Below are 17,563 nucleotides of genomic sequence, written 5' to 3'. Positions count from 1 at the left end.
CGCATTCGTTTTCTCACACACTGAGCACGGGTATGTTAGTGATTACTGTTATCTATAGTAAGTATGAGGGTACTCCATATATATGGATTTATTCCTTGCACAAGCAAAAGGATAATAAATGATAATAATAATGATAAAGATAACAAGTAAATATTTAAATGGGAAGGATGAAAAATAATAAAATACGTAAAGTAAAAATAAAAATAATGATAATAAAAATAAATAAAAAAAGAATGCAGAGAATTGGAGAAAGGTAAGCAAATTAAATGAGAAAAGGAAGATAATAAGATGAAAAACATAGTAAGTGTGTGAATGTGTGAAAAGATGAAAGAAAATGTGTGGATTAAATGAAATGTGCCTCAGTTATTACTTCACCATGGCAGAATTAGTCACCAATCAAATCATTATACAGTTTATTCAGAAAGGCGGCAACTGACAAGCAGGGACATTGATGACCACCCTCTTCCCGCGTATATCTGTAAGAAAAAAATACAATACAAAAGAATTAGGAATAAAGTTATGTCATAGTAAATATGATTTTTACATACATAAAGGTCACCTTTCCTACTATAGGGTTACATCGAAATATTCTATCATCATAATTATGCATTATAAATTTGAGGTGTAATGCTAAAGTCAACATTAAGTCCTTTAGGCCGAAGTGCCTGTGTCTCAAAAATCCATTTGAGTTCCAATTTTCTCAGTTTGTTAATGCGGTCGCCCCCCCTCTTTAATGGGGGGATATGGTCCACAAGAACAAACTTGAGATCCCATTCCGAGTGGCCTTTTTCTGTGCAGTGTTTAGACACCGGTAAGTCTAGTCGTTTTTTGCGAACAGTATAGCGATGGTGATTGATGCGAGTTTTGAAATCCCATGTGGTCTCACCAACATAGATGAGACCACATGGGCACACCAAAATATAAATAACAAATGAAGAGGTACATGTTAGATAGTGTTTTAAGTGATAGACCTTGCCATTGTACGGGTGTACAAATTTAGGTCCCTTCAACATCTGTGGACAATTAATGCATTGGCAACAAGGATAAGATCCTTTGTTCTGTACTGTTAAGTATCGTTGTGTAGAGGGTTGTCTCGATATGTCTGTCTTCACAAGACACCCTGGTCAGCTGACACGTGACACCCTGGTCAGCTGACACGGTGGAGCCGCGCGGCCGCTCCTGGCGTCCTGCGATTACCAGCATACACTACAGCTCTGCTGTTACCTACAGCAACGGCGGTTCGCATGGAGACGAGTCGGGAACATGTGACCACTCAGCCCCCGCTTCTAATTATTAGGTACACATGTAACCTTGTTAGACTATTTACAATGTTATACTGTTCATAACTTTATTTGCAGTCCTTGCATATGTACATTGATTTTAACTCACTGTAGAGCACTTGTGCAATATGTATATTATAGCGGTTTTAATTACCCTATATCGTAAATGTATTTTTTACACTGTATTCACATTAATTGACTTGATTGATTTGTTTGTTCATTTGCATATAAATACTCTGTATGGTCACCATTTTGTTGCTTGACAAAGGCTGCATTGGCAGCAGAAACGTTGCTAATCTGTATTATCATGGAATAAACCACTGTTTACACTTTTGAATCTTCCGTGTGCTGCGGCATCCTTCCTAGATGTCTGAATTGCCTTGACCGGGGCTCCACTCGCTGCTTGCACCGCTATCATATCATTGTGGGACGTGCTGCTCTAATTTTCCTTTGCTGTACTAAAGTTGGTCGCTGGAGCGTGCACCCCTGACTATGGATCCTTCATCCTCTGAGACCACTACAGTGATTCCTGCTAATACCTTCTCCTACTCGGCTGGGGACATCGACAGAATTCTAGGTAACATCAATAAAGACGCTGCATTTTTACGTACGCCTTCTTTGGTGGACTTACAAAGGCAGTATACTAATGAGACCAAGCGATTGACTGCATTGAACCTACATCTCACCACTTTATGTGAATATTTCCGATCCCAACGTATTCCCGGTGGCCTACGCTATCAACCTCGAGATAATGCCTATTCCCAAGACCTGGAATATAGATCTAAATTTGAACTTATTTCTAATAAATATTCATTTGATTTGATGGTACTTAATATGGAATTTCTTCAGAAAGATGCACAAGATACCCAAGCTAGGATTGCTACAATTGTGACTTCCCTTCATTCAATTTGTACTGAAGAAGATTTTTCAAAGATTGTGGACAAACAGGAACAATTTCTACAAAAATTTAAACTGGACCAAGAAACCACCAAACGTCATGAATGGCAACGGGATAATTCCGACTACACAACTGGACGTATATACATGTGGGGGGAAAATTCGTCTCAGAAACGATTTCGCAAAAACAAGGACTCTAATATGGACTTTGATAATGCTATTTCTAATGCTAACTCTGCCGATAATACTAACCCTAATTTTTTAGGAACAAGTCAATCTACAGAAAGAAATCCACCAGGCGGGGAGGCCGCAGACATAGACGGTCCCGTCAAAACCCGCGCACAGAGGAATTCCAAGGCAATTCAAGCCAAACTGCCATTCAAGAAAAAGTAGAACCACCATTAACGGTAAATATATCCTCTACTGTATTAACATCTGATCAATTGACACTACTTGCTAAGGGCCTTAATTATTTTCCAACGAGTCAGACTGACTGGTTCCAATTGGAACTTGATTTATTGCAATTTTTTAGGAAAATTAAACTAAAAATTTGGTTTTCTCAACATCCAGTTAGAGATAATATATTTGTACCCTCTAATGCACTGCAATCTGAATGTTTCAACTTTTCGGATTTTGACTTATGTATACCAAGCCGGTTCCAGCCTTCTATAGACTCCTGCAGTTTTGAAACATATTGCCAATTTGTTAGACGTGATATTGAATAATTTAAAACTACTCAGACAAACTCTTCTAATACTAACTTAACAAATGCTGAAATACATGCCCTCAATGAACTAGTCCATAACCACAATCTGGTGATGAAGCCTGCTGACAAAGGCGGAGCCATTGTGGTTATGGACCGAAGTAAGTACATTGAGGAAGCTAATCGTCAATTAAATGATATTAACACATACCAAATTTTAACTTGTGATCCAACCAAACGCATTTCTGCCGGTGTTAAGATCATGCTGGACCGTGCTTTGGAACAATGCTTGATTGATAAAACATTATACAACTTTTTATACATAGAACATCCTGTCATACCTATGCTATATCTTTTACCTAAAATACACAAATCTTTGGAGAACCCCCCCGGACGACCAATTGTGTCCGGGCGGGGCTCTATTACTAGTAACCTTTCAATCTTTGCAGATCAGGTTCTGCGACCATATGCCATGTCAGCAAAATCTTATCTGCGGGATACTTCTGATTTTCTTAGTAAAATTGCAGATATACATGTCCCTGAGGGGGCTTTCGTGGCCACTCTGGACGTGGTCAGCCTGTACACCTCCATCCCACATGATGGGGGTGTGCAGGCTGTCAGGTCCATGATAGCATCAGATTATTCACCAGCACAAGTCGAGTTTATTATTGAGTTACTGTACACCATCCTATGTAATAACTACTTTATGTTTAACGACACCTTTTACCTCCAGACCACCGGCACCGCCATGGGCACGAACGTGGCACCTACGTATGCCAACGTGTACATGGCGGTGCTGGAGGAGGACCTCGTCTATGTGTCCCACCACTCCGACAATTTGTTGGGGTGGTGGAGGTACATAGACGATGTCTTCCTGGTCTGGAAGGGCACTGAGGACTCTTTGCTTTCTTTTCATCACTTTTTGAATTCCATCAATGAGCACATTAAATTTACTTTAACACATTCATGCAATTCTGTAAATTTTTTGGATACATTTGTATCTATTCAAGATCACAAGCTCATTACGAATTTATATGTTAAACCTACTGATACCAACTCTACATTACACTATAAAAGTAATCATCCTCGCCCCATGGTGCGTGCTTTGCCAACAAGCCAAATGCTGCGGGCACGACGCATCATTGAGCGAGAGGATGAAACAGAAGCAGCATTAGACCAAATGACAAAAAACTTCCTACAACGTGGCTACCCCCCACGACAATTGAGAGAAAGTAAGAAAAAAGTGATGGACATGAAACGACAGGACCTTATTCACAGATCCAGGAATCAGACATCCAATTCTAGAGTTGCATGTGTGACCACATTTGGATCACACTCCAGACAGATTGCCAAAACCATTAATCGTCATTGGAAAATTCTACAAGAAAGTTTCCCAAATATCACTGAGTTTGCCGGTCCCCCTCTGATGTCCTACAGGAGGTCGAGCAACCTCAGGGATAGACTTGTGAAGACAGACATATCGAGACAACCCTCTACACAACGATACTTAACAGTACAGAACAAAGGATCTTATCCTTGTTGCCAATGCATTAATTGTCCACAGATGTTGAAGGGACCTAAATTTGTACACCCGTACAATGGCAAGGTCTATCACTTAAAACACTATCTAACATGTACCTCTTCATTTGTTATTTATATTTTGGTGTGCCCATGTGGTCTCATCTATGTTGGTGAGACCACATGGGATTTCAAAACTCGCATCAATCACCATCGCTATACTGTTCGCAAAAAACGACTAGACTTACCGGTGTCTAAACACTGCACAGAAAAAGGCCACTCGGAATGGGATCTCAAGTTTGTTCTTGTGGACCATATCCCCCCATTAAAGAGGGGGGGCGACCGCATTAACAAACTGAGAAAATTGGAACTCAAATGGATTTTTGAGACACAGGCACTTCGGCCTAAAGGACTTAATGTTGACTTTAGCATTACACCTCAAATTTATAATGCATAATTATGATGATAGAATATTTCGATGTAACCCTATAGTAGGAAAGGTGACCTTTATGTATGTAAAAATCATATTTACTATGACATAACTTTATTCCTAATTCTTTTGTATTGTATTTTTTTCTTACAGATATACGCGGGAAGAGGGTGGTCATCAATGTCCCTGCTTGTCAGTTGCCGCCTTTCTGAATAAACTGTATAATGATTTGATTGGTGACTAATTCTGCCATGGTGAAGTAATAACTGAGGCACATTTCATTTAATCCACACATTTTCTTTCATCTTTTCACACATTCAAACACTTACTATGTTTTTCATCTTATTATCTTCCTTTTCTCATTTAATTTGCTTACCTTTCTCCAATTCTCTGCATTCTTTTTTTATTTATTTTTATTATCATTATTTTTATTTTTACTTTACGTATTTTATTATTTTTCATCCTTCCCATTTAAATATTTACTTGTTATCTTTATCATTATTATTATCATTTATTATCCTTTTGCTTGTGCAAGGAATAAATCCATATATATGGAGTACCCTCATACTTACTATAGATAACAGTAATCACTAACATACCCGTGCTCAGTGTGTGAGAAAACGAATGCGGGGCTGCCCTTGGTGGATTCCCACCTCCATAGGCCTGTTACTGGGGACCTAAATTTTACGGTTGACGCCGTTGGGTACCCCAGAGTGACTCCCCCATAATATTGGGGTGAGCACGGGCAACTGAGGTGTTGGGCCTTTATAGCCCGATGTGCGTGTTAATCATGTATGGAGCCGGGCTAGATTACAGTCTAAAATTAAAACTGTCTTTATTTATACTTATATTTATTTAAAAAAAAAAATTTATTCTATTTATTATTTTTCCTATTTATTTTAATATCTATTCTTTATATCCACATCTCTCTATTTATATTTTATTTTTTATTTTTTAATTTATTTATTTTTATTCATCTTTCTATATTTCTTTTTATTTTCCCCATTTTTGCATATTTCTTTATCTATCATCTCATATTTATTTATCTTCTATTTATTTTCAACTTGCACCTTCTTTTTCTTTCTCTCTATATATATTTTTTTATATATACCCTTTCTTCTGATGATATATCCAGGGTATTAATGCCTATACACCTGACCTTCTATCCACTATATACATACATAGTATCCTTTTGTTTTTTGCCCTGATAGACTTCAGATAGATCAGATTCCCTTTTTCCCTTTCCCTTTTTCCCTTAACCACCATGGCAGTACAACGTTCATTTTCTCCAGTACGCATGCACGGACGGAGGAGCGGTCACGTGACACCCTGGTCAGCTGACACGGTGGAGCCGCGCGGCCGCTCCTGGCGTCCTGCGATTACCAGCATACACTACAGCTCTGCTGTTACCTACAGCAACGGCGGTTCGCATGGAGACGAGTCGGGAACATGTGACCACTCAGCCCCCGCTTCTAATTATTAGGTACACATGTAACCTTGTTAGACTATTTACAATGTTATACTGTTCATAACTTTATTTGCAGTCCTTGCATATGTACATTGATTTTAACTCACTGTAGAGCACTTGTGCAATATGTATATTATAGCGGTTTTAATTACCCTATATCGTAAATGTATTTTTTACACTGTATTCACATTAATTGACTTGATTGATTTGTTTGTTCATTTGCATATAAATACTCTGTATGGTCACCATTTTGTTGCTTGACAAAGGCTGCATTGGCAGCAGAAATGTTGCTAATCTGTATTATCATGGAATAAACCACTGTTTACACTTTTGAATCTTCCGTGTGCTGCGGCATCCTTCCTAGATATATATATATATATATATATATATATATATATATATATATATATAAGCAAGATAGGAGCGGCACATACAAATTTGTAGCAAAATACTGCAGGGGGTGCAAACATGCATAGGATTTACAGTTGATCAATCCAGCACAATATTCAACGGATAGATGTAGCACACCAAACTAAGTTAAAGGGTTATTCCAGGCAAAAACTTTTTTTTTATATATCAACTGGCTCCGGAAAGTTAAATAGTTTTGTAAATTACATCTATTAAAAAATATTAATCCTTCCAATAGTTATTAGCTTCTGAAGTTGAGTTGCTGTTTTCTGTCTAACTGCTTTCTGATGACTCACGTCCCGGGAGCTGTCCAGCTCCTATGGGGATATTTTCCCATCATGCAAGGGATATTCTCCCATCATGCACAGCTCCCGGGACGTGACATCATCATTGAGCAGATAGACAGAAAACTTCAGAAGGTAATAACTATTGGAAGGATTAAGATTTTTTAATAGAAGTAATTTACAAATCTGTTTAACTTTCCGGAGCCAGTTGATATATAAAAAAAACATTTTTGCCTGGAATACCCCTTTAAGTGCAACAGTGGTTTATTGCATAGTATACACAAAAGGCATACAACGATTATTTTGCCTCACGCTACGATTTTCAAGTTATCCTAAAATTTATCAGTAAAATTTAAAAAAATTAAATGCAACAGTATTTCCGTTATAGATGCCCTAGTCAATGGAAGGACATGTATTGCACGTGTCCCACCCGAGGTATGGAACAGTGCATAACCCTACCAATGGAGTAGGCAATGAAGGGAGCTTTGTACCTTATAGCTATCAACTATTTTGAAGACCACATCTGACTCACCTTCACTCTCAATCAGACAATCAGAGTTATGTATACTAGAACTAAATAGGAAGCATACTTTTTGAGCAAAGGACTATAACAATCTTTATATAATTTCAGAGATTCAGTTAAGTTTATAGCAGACAGGATTATACAAAAAGGTATCTATTTTTTTTGTCTCCACATGGGCGGGGGGTAGAGGGGGTAGGGGGGTTGTATGTAAGATGTACTATGTGAACTAATTTAACCCCTTAGCGACGTGCGCAGTAAATGTACGGTGCTGCTAAGTGTCACTTCACAAACAGCGCCATACATTTACGGCGCTGCGTTCCTTGATCATCTTTTCTCCAGACGCGGTGATCAGAACGGGAGGACTGCTGATGTCTATCAGCAGCCATTCCGGCATATCGCCCAGGGGGGTCCTGAGACTCAATTCTGACCAGCGATTCACTGTTTTTCCAGGCAGATCGGGTCTCTGGTGATCGGATAGCCCGGAAAATAGGGATGATCAGAGCTGTCAGAGACAGCAGACAGCGGGGGACCAGCAGCGGGGAGGACCTGCGCCAGCAGAATGCAGCAGTGAAAATATGGTAAGTGATCTTCACTGCTGCATTGCTGCATAGTTTAACAACTACAACTCCCAGCATGCCCAGATAGCCAAAGGGTCTGAGTATGCTGGGAGTTTTAGTTTTGCAACATCTGAATGGCTACAGTTTGGAGACCACTGTATAGTGGTCTCCAAACTGTGCACTTCCAGATGTTGCAAAACTACAACTCCCAGCATGTCAAGACTGTCCAGGCATGCTGGGAGTTGTAGTTCGGCAACATCTGAAGTTCCAGATGTTGCAAAACTACAACTCCCAGCATGCCCTTTGACTGTCCGGGCATGCTGGGAGTTGTAGTTCTGCAACAACTGGAGGCACACTGGTTAGGAAACACTGTCTGTTTCCTAAATCAGTGTTTCCCAACCTGTGTGCCTCCAGCTGTTGCAAAACTACAACTCCCAGCATGCATTGACAGACAATGCATGCTGGGAGTTTTAGTTTTGCAACAGCTGGAGGTACACTGGTGCGGAAACACTGCGGTAGTCTGCTCCGTAACTTAGTGTTTCCCAATCAATGTGCCTCCAGCTGCTGCATAACTACAACTCCCAGCATGCACGGTCTGTCAGTGCATGCTGGGAGTTGTAGTTTTGCAACAGTTGAAGGTTAGCCCCCCCCCCCCCCCCCCCGCATGTGAATGTACAGGGTACATTCACACGGGCAGGTTTACAGCGAGTTTCCCTTTCACTTTGAGATGCAGCAAATTTTCCGATGCAGCTCAAACTCCCAGCGGGAAACTCGCTAGGAACCCTTGCCCTTGTGAATGTACCCTAAAAACACTACACTACACTAACACATAATAAAGGGTAAAACACTACATATACACTCCCTTACACTACCGCCACACCCCCCCAATAAAAATGTAAAACATCTCATACAGCAGTGTTTCCAAAACGGAGCATCCAGCTGTTGCAAAATAACTCCCAATATTGCCGGACAGCCATTGTGGTTGTGGATGACAGGTTTCAAGAGGGAGACATGGAAGGAATTTGGGATCCGGGGAGAGGATGGCAGATGGAGAGATTAGGCCACAGGATTTAAACATTTCTTGATTTTATAGGGGCCCAGATATCGAGGCCCAGTTTAAAACTGGGTACTTTGAAGTGGATATGTTTGGCTGACAACCAAACTTTGTCACCAGGAGAAAACTTGGGAGGAGAACATCTTTTCTTGTCTGCTTGAGACTTCATACGACATGTGGCATGCCAAAGAGAGCAACATGTCTTCTGCCAGATGGTGGTAAAATTCTGCACTTGCTCATCAACCTCAGGAACTCCAGAAGAAGAGGATAAGGGAAGAGGAGGACGAGGATGAAGTCCATAAACTATGAAGAAAGGCAAAGTTCCAGTGGATTAAGAATCATTATGATTGTACAAGAACTCTGCCCAAGGAAGTAAATCGGCCCCGACGTTTTGAAGACTAGAAATTAAATGACGATGATAGTCTTCTAAGACCTGATTCATCCTCTCAACTTGTCCATTGGATTGAGGGTGGTAGGCTGAGGAAAAATCCAGCTTAACTTGGAGACGAGAACAGAGGGCCTGCCAGAACTTAGAGACAAACTGGACTCCATGGTCAGATACAAAATGTGAAGGCAAACCATGTAAACGGAAGATGTGGCAAAGGAAAAGTTTAGCAAGCTGCGGTGCAGATGAAAGTCCAGGCAACGACAAAAATTAGCCATTTTACAAAATCGGTCCACTACCACCCAGATGACTGTCTTGCCCCTGAAAGAGGGAAGGTCAGTAATGAAGTCCATATTAATATTGGTCCAGGGGAGCTCTGGGACTGGCAAAGGCTATAGAAGACCTGTAGGTTTAGAACGGGGGGTCTTATCTCGGGCACAGACTGAACAGGAACGGATATAATCAATGACATCCTGTTTTAAACTAGGCCACCAATATTGTTTGAAGATGAGCTGTATGGACTTACGAGTTCCAGAATGACCGGCCAGAAGAGAAGAAAGGCCCATTTCAAAACTCGAAGTCTTAAACGGGGAGATATATAAGTCTTTCCAGGAGGCAGATGCTGAAGAGATGCTGGCGCTGCAGAGAAGAGATGCTCAGGAGGAATAATATGCTGAGGAGGAGATTCTCGGTCATAAACATCAGAAGACCTGGAAATATTTTCAGCTCTTAAATTCTTCTCTGCAGGACGGAAGTGGATGTAGAAGTCAAGTCTCCAATAGCATAGTTTTTCTCCGCGGGAGAGAAGGTTTTAGAGAAAAAACACAGGTGAGAATTCTTGCCTTAGAGGACTTTTGTGTTAAGACAGCACCTGCTCCAATTGAAGAAGCATCCACCACCAAAAGAAAAGGCTTGCCTGAGTCGGGTCTAGACAGGATCGGAGCTGAAGCAAAGTCGGTCTTTAACTTTTTAAAAGCATCTTCAGACTCTGGAGTCCAGACCTTGGGATTAGAAGTCTTCTTGGTGACAGAGACAATGGGCGCTACCAAGGTGGTTGGAGTAATGTGGAATAAATTGCCGATAGTAATTGGCAAAACCTAGAAAGCACTGAATAGCTTTTAAGCCGGTAGGTCGGGGCTAGTCCAGTACAGCAGACAACTTGTTAGGATCCATCTGTAGACCTTGACTAGTAATGATTAGAGATGTGCGAATCGAAGTTGCCAAACCCAAATCTGTTGCGAATTTCATGAAAAATTCGATTTGCAATGAATGTGAATATCACCGTGATTCTATCGCGCAAATCGCTTCATTAAACTCCATTTACTGCGGTCTAGGCTCCAGGGCATCTAAAATGGCGGATCCACATGTCAGTACATGGGGCAAGGAAAGATGGGAAGGTAGGAAGGCAAGGCGGGAAGGGAAGTAGGCAGGATGACCCTGAATCACATGGAGGATGCAACCTATCAGCAGCCAGTCATCCCTGTGATGTCACAACCGTATATGTTCGGCAGCCATTTTGCAGCTCGTCATATCATTGCTTATACTGCATAGAGGAAGGACATTGCTGTATATGTGTTACACACAAAAGCTTGTTGCAGCAGTGTTTAACCCTTTAAGGACTCAGCCATTTTATACCTTAGGACCCGGCCATTTTTTGAACATCTGACCACTGTCACTTTAAACATTAATAACTCTGGAATGCTTTTACTTATCATTCTGATTCTGAGATAGTTTTTTCGTGACATATTCTACTTTAACATAGTGGTAAAATTTTATGGTAACTTGCATCCTTTCTTGGTGAAAAATCCCAAACTTGATGAAAAATTTGAAAATGTTGCATTTTTCTAACTTTGAAGCTCTCTGCTTGTAAGGAAAATGGATACACCAAATACATTTTTTTTTATTCACATATACAATATGTCTACTTTATGTTTGCATCATAAAATTTATGTGTTTTTACTTTTGGAAGACACCAGAGGGCTTCAAAGTTCAGCAGCAATTTTCCAATTTTTCACAAAATTTTCAAACTCACTATTTTTCAGGGACCAGTTCAGGTTTGAAGTGGATTTGAAGGGTCTTCATCTTAGAAATACCCCACAAATGACCACATTATAAAAACTGCACCCCCCAAAGTATTTAAAATGACATTCAGTCAGCGTTTTAACCCTTTAGGTGTTTCACAGGAATAGCAGCAAAGTGAAGGTGAAAATTCACAATCTTCATTTTTTACACTCGCATGTTCTTGTAGATCCAATTTTTTTATTTTTACAAGGGTAAAAGGAGAGAATGTATACTTATATTTGTAGCCCAATTTCTCTCGAATAAGCACATACCTCAAATGTCTATGTAAATTGTTCGGCGGGTGCAGAAGAGGGCTCAGAAGCGTAGGAGCAACAAGGAGATTTTGGAGAGTACGTTTTTCTGAAATGTCTTTTGGGGGGCATGTTGCATTTAGGAAGCCCCTATGGTACCAGAACAGCAACCCCCCCCCCCCACATGCCATACCATTTTGGAAACTAGACCCCTTGAGGAACGTAACAAGGAATAAAGTGAGCCTTAATACCCCACAGGGGTTTCACGACTTTTACATATGTAAAAAAAAAAAAAAAAAAACACTAAAATGTGTGTTTCCCCCCAAATTTCACATTTTTGCAAGGGTTAATAGCAAAAAAGACACCCGAAAATTTGTAACACAATCTCTTCTTAGTATGGCGGTACCCCATAAGTTGACCTAAAGTGCACTACGGGCGAACTACAATGCTCAGAAGAGAAGGAGTAATATTTGGCTTTTTGAGAGCAAATTTTGCAAGGGGGGCATGTCCCATTTAGGAAGCCCCTATGGTGCCAGGACAGCAAAAAAAAAAAAAAAACACATGGCATACCATTTTGGAAACTAGACCCCTTGAGGAACATAACAAGGAATTAAGTGAGCCTTAATACCCCACAGGGGTTTCACGACTTTTGCATATGTAAAGAAAAAAAAAATTCACTGAAATGTTTGTTTCCCCCCAAATTTCACATATTTGCAAGGGTTAATAGCAGAAAATACCCCCCCAAAATTTGTAACCCCATCTCTTCTGAGTATGGCGGTACCCCATAAGTGGACGTGGAGTGCACTACGGGCGAACTACAATGCTCAGAAGAGAAGGAGTAATATTTGGCTTTTTGAGAGCAAATTTTGCAAGGGGGGCATGTCGCATTTAGGAAGCCCCTATGGTGCCAGGACAGCAAAAAAAAAAAAAAAACACATGGCATACCATTTTGGAAACTAGACCCCTTGAGGAAGGTAACAAGGAATTAAGTGAGCCTTAATACCCCACAGGGGTTTCACGACTTTTGCATATGTAAAAAAAAAAAAAAAATATTTCACTAAAATGTGTGTTTCCCCCCAAATTTCACATATTTGCAAGGGTTAATAGCAGAAAATACCCCCCAAAATTTGTAACCCCATCTCTTCTGAATATGGAAGTACCCCATAAGTGGACGTCAAGTGCACTGCAGGAGCGCCACAATGCTGAAAAGAGAAGGAGCCAAATTTGCAAACTTTGCAGAAATGGGGGGGACATGTCGCATTTAGGAAGCCCCTATGGTGCCAGGACAGCAAAAAAAAAAAAAAAAAACACATGGCATACCTTTTTGGAAACTATACCCCTTGAGGAACGTAACAAGGGGTAAAGTGAGGCTTAATACCCCACAGGGGTTTCATGACTTTTGCATATGTCAAAAATTATTTTATTTTTTTTCACTAAAATGTGGGGTTTCCCCAAAATTTTACATTTTTACAAGGGTTAATAGCAGAAAAGACCCCCCACAATTTGTAAATACATTTATTTGGAGTAAGGACATACCTTATTTTTTGATGAATTTGGCATGGCGGGTGCACAGCAGGTCTTGCTTGAGTGGAAGTGCAGTTAGGACCTTGAGCTTGATATGGAGCCAGGATGTGGGACCCCCCCTCAAAGAGCCTTAATGGGGGGAGCACTGAGCCCTAAAATAGGGGAACACACGGGGGACAACGGGCCGTAACTGGGGTAGACATGTGGGGTACAGAGGCCCGTAAAATGGGGTACAGTGGGCCAGAAAATTATAAATCATAATAAAAAAAGGATATATTCCCAGAATGATGACCCAGAGCATAGCCAAAACTAAAAAAAATATGCCCGCCCCAAACCCTGTGCTCTGAGTCATCATTCTGGGAATGTGATGTGTGTGGCCGTCCCTAACCTATTGCCTCATATGCGCACCCGCTCAGGTGGAGAGAGAGCGTTGCACATTTCAGGCAACATAAAAAGTCCCCGATGATAGTGACTCAGTGACCTATGACCCATTTCTGAAAAAAACACCCCCAGAGGTCTTATCAGATTTTTTTTTCTCAGTTTTTTTGGGGCAATTTAGTGATTTATGGGGGTTAAATTTTGGAATGTACTCTGGACTTGGTACATTGGTCAAATTGTGGAAAATTCAAATGAAAAGGGAAAATTTATTGCTCCATGGAAGTGTGATACTCCCTGAAGCAGCCTATGCAGAGGCCCGGATTATCTGGGCAAGTGTCACATTGATACGTGGTGTCCTTCCGTCTCCCCTCTGCATTTTTTCTGGGATCGTCCCGTCCTTCCAGTGTTGTGGATCACACCTGGAAAGTGTTGGCCTGGGACGATCCTGGCGCCTATAACTCCAGACCCTTGGGAAGTCCGGCCTGATCTTTCCCGGTCAGCAAAGATCAGGAACCTTAGGACTTCTTCTTGGTACTGGAGGAATGTCCCTGTGTTGCCAGGGTACTGGGATAGTACAAAAGCGTTGTACATGGCAACCTGTACCAAGTAGACCACAACTTTTTTGTACCATGCCTGTGTTTTCCGCATGGCATTATATGGCTTGAGGACTTGATCTGAAAGATCAACTCCCCCCATATACCGATTTTAGTCCAGAATACAATCGGACTTGAGGACCAGTCCCACAGTAACTCGCACAGGGACAGTGGTGCTGCCGTTCCCATGAATAGTGGTGAGTATAAGAACATCCCTCTTATCCTTATACTTCACCAACAACAGGTTATCATGGGTCAGGGCACGGGACTCACCCTTGGGGGATAGGCGTCTGGACCAAATTTAGAGGGAGGCCTCTCTGGTTCTTCTGCACGGTCCCACAAGCGGACGTGGATCTGGCGGAAAGGGATATAAACAGAGGGACGCTGGTATAAAAATTATCCACGTATACGTGGAAACCCTTATCCAGCAATGGGTGCATAAGGTGTGCGAGGGGGCGTCGGGGGGCGTCGAAGTTTGTATGTGGTGTGTTGTGTAAACTTTATATAATAACGGTGTGTGATTTACAACCACACACGGTTATTAGAAACAAAAAAAAAGCTGTGGCCCCCCAAAAAAAGGGGTGGCAAATGCAGCTCCCTGAAGCCCTAATAGGACCCGGGGTAAGGGATCAGACCATAATAGGACCCTTGGGGACCTATTAGGGGGTCAGGGGGGGAGGGGGGGTTACTTTTTTTCTTTTTTTTTACTTTTATTAACTTTATTGACACTTATTCACCTACCTGTCCCTGCAAGAGTCTGTCCCTATTCTAACGGCTCCTGAGGGGGCTCCGGAGCTCTGAGGGGGGATCCACGGTCCTTTCTGCGCTGCTGTACCCGCTGACTGAACGCAGCGAGTGGGTACAGCGGCAGGAAGGAACGCTAACCCCTCCTCTGCCGCGCTACTATTGGCCGGACGATCACCGGCCAATAATAGCGTTGCTGGGGTGGTGACAGTATTGTAACCGCTCCCCAGCAACGGCAGGTGATTGGCGGTGTATCCAAGTGACCCGAATGAGCCGAATCGCCGAAGATCGGATGCGTGAATTCGCAAGCGGTCTCCGGCGATCGCCGACATGCGGGGGTCCCGGACCCCCTCAGCATATGCACAGCAAGCCTGCTGAAAGATTTCAGCTGGCCAGCCATTCCGATCTTTGCCCGGGGCGCGGCAGAGACCGGAGAAACACCAGGATGTACTAGTACGTCCTGGGTCCTTAAAGCCCAGGGTGCCAGGACGTTCTAGTACGTCCTGGGTCCTTAAGGGGTTAACCTCTTAGTCACCTCAGCCTTCTGTAGGACACAGAGCACAGCATATTTGCACATAAATTAATTCTTACTGCAGCGATGAACCCCTCACTGTGAACAGCATTGTATTGCAGAGAGGGGCCGAGAGTTGTGTGTTGCCTGCACAACAACTGGTCTGCTGGTTATACTAGTCTGTAGATGGTATAATCCATACCCAGCAGTCCATTCCTAATAGTATTTGAGAGAGAGTCTTTTTGCAATTTTGCGTTTAGTACACAATGGCCCTCATTTACTAAGAGTGTTGGGTTTATCTCTGAGTGTTTCTTCATTTACTCTGTGTATTTTTAGTCATTGATAGCACTTCAGAGGCGTACATATATAGATGCGCTGTGCGGGGGGCATATATAATATATATCTACATGCGCTTCGGGGGGTATATGATAGCCCTGTGCGGGGGTATATATATATGTACACATGCGCTGCGGGGGTTATATAATAGCGCTGCTGTGCGGGGGGTATATATATTTATGTATTTACACATGCTCTGTGGCAGGGGACAAGACAAAACCTGTGGGGACATATACAAAACCCCCAGCGATTCTATATATCTTTCCCCACCGCAGCTTGCAGGGATCCCTGAATGGCAGGGATCCCTGAATGGCTCCATTCAAGGATCCCAGCGGGGAATTTGAAAATGAAAGTGAAATACATTGTACATCGCTGGGGAGCGGACCATGCCGCCCGCTCCCCTGCTTAATAACTTTTGATCAGATCGGGTCTCAGAAGTGAGACCCGATGCTATCAACTCCTTAGCCCCTGTACTTCTACCCCCAACATGGAACAGACCCTGTTCCATGATGGGGGTAGGATTCACTCGTTTTTCAGTAATTTCCCGACAGCTTAGAGCTGTCTGGTTTTAGTGAAGAAAAATTCACAGGTTTTCCTGTGAGTTTTTCCTCATACTCCAAGGTTTTTTTTCTGTTTTGTCAGGAACACACCCCTTTTTGTGATAACCACGCCCATTTTGACGGGGTGATGATATATTTTGTCGGGTTGTGCGACCAAATTTGTGTCGCATGGGCTATGCGACACAAATTTGGTCTCTCAACCTGACAAAAAAAGTCGGGTTGACATTAGTAAATGAGGGCTAATGACTGTGTGCTCCAGCATTGTTGTGTACTGCTGGTGCTGTGTGCAATTTTTTTTTTTTAGCATACCGTAGCGCATTTTTCTGCCCTCATAAGTGCATATCACATAACTACATCTAAGTGGTGTACAATTTTGTACCTGTTAATCTGTCATGGGTCTACATACTGTCAAGGGCCTACAAGGACCGCCAAAAAGTAATCAACGGCTGATGTTTTACTCCAATACATTTATTAAGCATATTGTAGCGCATTTTTCTGCCCTCCTAAGTGCATACCACATAATGTGAAAGGACAGCCAAAAGTAATCACCGGCTGTTGTTTTACTCAAATAATTTTTGAAGCGTACAGTAGCGCATTTTTCTGCCCTCATAAGTGCATACCACATACCTACATCTAAGTGATGAACTATTTTGTGCCTGTTAATCTGTCAAGGGCCTACATACTGTGAAAGGACAGCCAAAAGTAATCACCGGCTGGTGTTTTACTCCAATACGTTTATTAAGCGTACTGTAGCACATTTTTCTGCCTTCATAAGTGCATACCACATACCTACATCTAAGTAGTTTACTATTGTGTACCTGTTAACCTATCAAGGGCCTAGATACTGTGAAAGGACAGTCATAAGTACACACCTGCTGCTGTTCTAGACAAATACTGTTTTAAGCGTAGTGAAGTGTATTGTCCTCCCCTCATATATGCACTAAGTATGTCAGGCAGAGAAGTGCCAGGACGTGCACAGAGGAGTGGCAGGGTCTAAATTCATCAAACAGAGGTCGCTGCAGACTAGGGGTGAGTGGCAGCAGGAGTTGCAGTGAGAGTCCTTAGCTTCCAGTATCGGCTAGTGGTCGTGTCCTGACC

This window comes from Hyla sarda, chromosome 1 (genome assembly GCF_029499605.1).
Source record: "Hyla sarda isolate aHylSar1 chromosome 1, aHylSar1.hap1, whole genome shotgun sequence".
In the NCBI taxonomy this organism is placed as follows: domain Eukaryota; kingdom Metazoa; phylum Chordata; class Amphibia; order Anura; family Hylidae; genus Hyla; species Hyla sarda.
The sequence above is the reverse complement of the archived record's forward strand: the minus strand, read 5'-3'. Positions refer to the sequence as shown.